Source organism: Manis javanica, chromosome 2 (genome assembly GCF_040802235.1).
Source record: "Manis javanica isolate MJ-LG chromosome 2, MJ_LKY, whole genome shotgun sequence".
NCBI classification, from domain to species: domain Eukaryota; kingdom Metazoa; phylum Chordata; class Mammalia; order Pholidota; family Manidae; genus Manis; species Manis javanica.
The window spans coordinates 29,887,748-29,891,374 of record NC_133157.1 but is presented as its reverse complement, the minus strand read 5'-3'; positions in this window follow the sequence as shown (position 1 = coordinate 29,891,374).

Here is a 3,627-nt window from a genome sequence, read left to right as displayed (position 1 = left end):
GATTTGGTACCTAAAGAGTAAAATGTTCTCTGTGTCAGAAACACCATAAATAAAAATAAAAATAAAAGATGCATGGGTGATGTATTGCTTCTTTAATCTGTGTTTCCTAATTTTTCTGTAAAGAGAATGGTACTTGGTGGTCTTTAAGAGGGCTGTGTGTGCAATTGATGATCAAGTGGCATGGCAGAGCATGGAGGTTAAGAGGACTTTTGTGCCTAGCAACCTCTTTTCCAAACCTGGAACAAACACTTCCTGTGTGACATTGGACAATGTAACCTAACCTCTCTGTGCTTTGATCTTTGTAATGAGGATAGAACCTGCCTTAAGGTTTGTAAGGATTAAATGCGTTTATATGTACAAATGGCTCTTAGAATAGTGCCTACTGTATAGCCATGCTGTGATAGCGATTATTACCTAAGACCTTTTCTAGTTCCAACATGCTACACTTCCTACAAAGGACTAAAGAGTGAATGGCAGCTAGGAGAAAAACCACTCCTTTCCCAGTAGAATTATTGACGTCAGGAGAGGAAACAGATCCGAATGAACTGTGCTTTTAGTTTAAGGTTTAAAACAAGCCTGCGGTTCTAGACACTGGTCAAATAGGGCCAATTGATAGGGCTAAGATTACATTACTGATAGAGAAGAGGAAACAACAAGAAATAGCATGTTTGTTTTATTATCTCCATAAGCAAAGCAAATGGATAAAATGGTGGCACAAATTGTACAGCGGTGGGAGGGAATAGGTAAGGAGACAAGTTGTCTTTGTTCTAATACATGGACAGTAAATGCAATCCCTAATTTTCTTCTATACATGAAAGCTGGAATTCTGGATGTCCCCACTATAAGTGATCCCATTTTTCAGTTTAGTCTTTTATCTCCTGTTTGACTCTGGCAACACTGCTTCTCCAGGGCAGCCCATATCACCCACACCTACTAGCGCTGTGAAGAAAACACCAGGTGTGTGGATGAGAGGACAGGTAATTGTAAATCTGCTGTGTCCACGTGATCTCTGCACTAGCGGTAAGAGAAAGGATGTAACAGTGAACTGAAATACAGCTGTTTTGAAGTTGATTGGGAAGAAACATATGACTAAACACAGACTGGGTTGAAAGGCTCACTATTTTTACTTTCAGAATTATGTGCTTTTCTCAGTACAAAAGCAACATATGCTAATCGTACAGAAAAAAGGAAACACAGACAAGAGAAAATAACATGACCTATAATTCCAACCCCCAATATTGCACAGGATTAAAGAATGAATGGGTGTTAGGAGCAAACACTCTTTGAAGAGTAGAATGTTTTGGTGTATATCCTGCTGATCTTTTACTTCATCTTTTTGCAAAAATGTAGCCAAGTGATATTTGGCGTTTTATACTTCATTTTCCCTCAATATATCGTGAACACATAGCAATAGAGTTGTAAAACATTTATGAACCAAATTTTAATAGCTACATAAATTCTGTTATAACGTCTATTATAAATATCGTAATTTATTTTTACTTATCTTCTGATTTGGGACATTTAGATTACTGCTATCCTGTGACTACTGTTTTACAGAAATCTTTGGGCACATGAGTTAATTCCTTAGTATAAATTCTTAGACATTATATGTCTAGTTTTAAGTTAAACATATTTTAAGTAACTTGATTTCTCTGAAGAAAGGTACTATCAATTTATGATTTTTATTTCTATACCAGCTTGCATAAGAATGCCTTACTCTTCTTATTATTGATAATTCTAGGTATTGCAATTTAAAAAACTTTTCATTCTGATTGGACTAGCCTTGCCATCACAAAGGTTTCAATCTAATGGTGCTGGAATAACTGATTGAACATACGGGAAAAAGTGAAACTTCAAGGCCTATTTCACACTGTAAACAAACCCTAATTGAAAATAAATCATTGACCTATATTTAGTAAAATTACAAAATTTCTAGAAGGGAGCATAGGAAAATAACTATAAAGTTGGAGAAGGCACAGATTTCTTATGAAAAGCAGTAACCATAAATGAAAAAATTAATGAATTATACTTTATCAAAAATAAATGTTCCTTTTCATCAAAACACATTGTTAAGAAAATTAAAGGCCACAGATGGGAAAGAATATTCACTATATATATCTGACTAAACAGTTGTATCCTGAACATATAAAGAGCTCTTAAAACTCAACAATAAAAGACAACCCAATTTAAATGGTATTAAGGACATGAAAAGGAGCTCAACATCATTAGTTAGTACAAAAACACAAATTTAAATCACAAAGAGAGATCACATCAAACCTGCTTACATGGCTAAAATAAAAATGACTAACCAAAGGTTGGTAAGGATGTGAGGAAATGAACTCTCCTATATTGCTTGTTGGTGTATCAAAGGTACAGTCATTCTGGAAAAAGGTTGGCAGTTTCTTAAAAAATTTAAATCTTCATCTACCCCATGATGTACCAAATCTACTCCCAGGGGTTTCCCTGGGGAGAAATGAAAACATCTGTCCAATATATCCACAAAGCACATGTATGTAAATGTCCATGGAGGCTTTATCATAAAAGCCCCAAACTGGAAAAACCCAAATATCAACAGGAGAAGGGGTAAAGAAACTCTTAAACATTCATACAATGGAATATGGCTTAGTAACAACATGGAAAATCCCCAAAGCATTACACCGAGTGAAAGAAGGCAGACACGACAGAGTTCCCAGTATACAATTCCATTAATATAAAGTTTAATAATAGGCAACACTAATACATGTGATATAAATCTGAACAGGAGTTGTCAGTGAGGTCTACGAAATTTGATAAACAGCCACATGAAAACCCTTTGGAGTGATGGGGATATTCCACATCTCAATGGGTTTTGTTTATATGGCTGTGTATATTGTCAAAGCTCATTGAATTGTATCCTTAAGATCTGTGTTTTTCTCTGAATGTGAATAAAAAATACATTTGTGATACATTAAAGATTTTAATGCATGTGAATATAAAAAATACATTAATGATACATTGAAGATTTCAATGTAGAAATAAAACATAAATTTAGGAGCATATTTTCATAACTGGGTTGAGAGAACTTCCTAAACAAGACAAAAAACCCAGTTGCAGTGAGAGACTGATATATCAAACTTGAAAAAATTTAAAAACTTATGCTTAAACATAACTGAAAGCAAAAGGTAGAAGACAAAAAGAAAACAAATATTTCAACATCTATGCTGGACAAAATTTAACGACCCTAATAAACAATGACTTTTTATAAGTGGATAAGAATAAGGCAAATGACCTAATAAAATGGGCACAGGATATGCACAGAAAATTCACAAAAAGAATGCAGAGTAAATGCATGAAAAGATACTCTATTTTTAGTACTTGGAAATAAAAATTAAGCCATGAGTGTGGCAAAAATGGGAAATTTGGAAACACTAAGTATTGGTGAGAATGGAAAATGGGTAGTCATGCCTTGCGATTAGAATTCAAATTGCTAGAACTTTTTTGGAAACCATCTGGCGAAATCTGCCAAGGTTTGAAATACATTATATCATTGGATCTTATAATTCCTTTTGGTAATTTATACTATGGAATAAAAGCACAAGTACTTAAGGATATATGAATAAGGATGCTTATTTAATGTTGCTTCTGGTG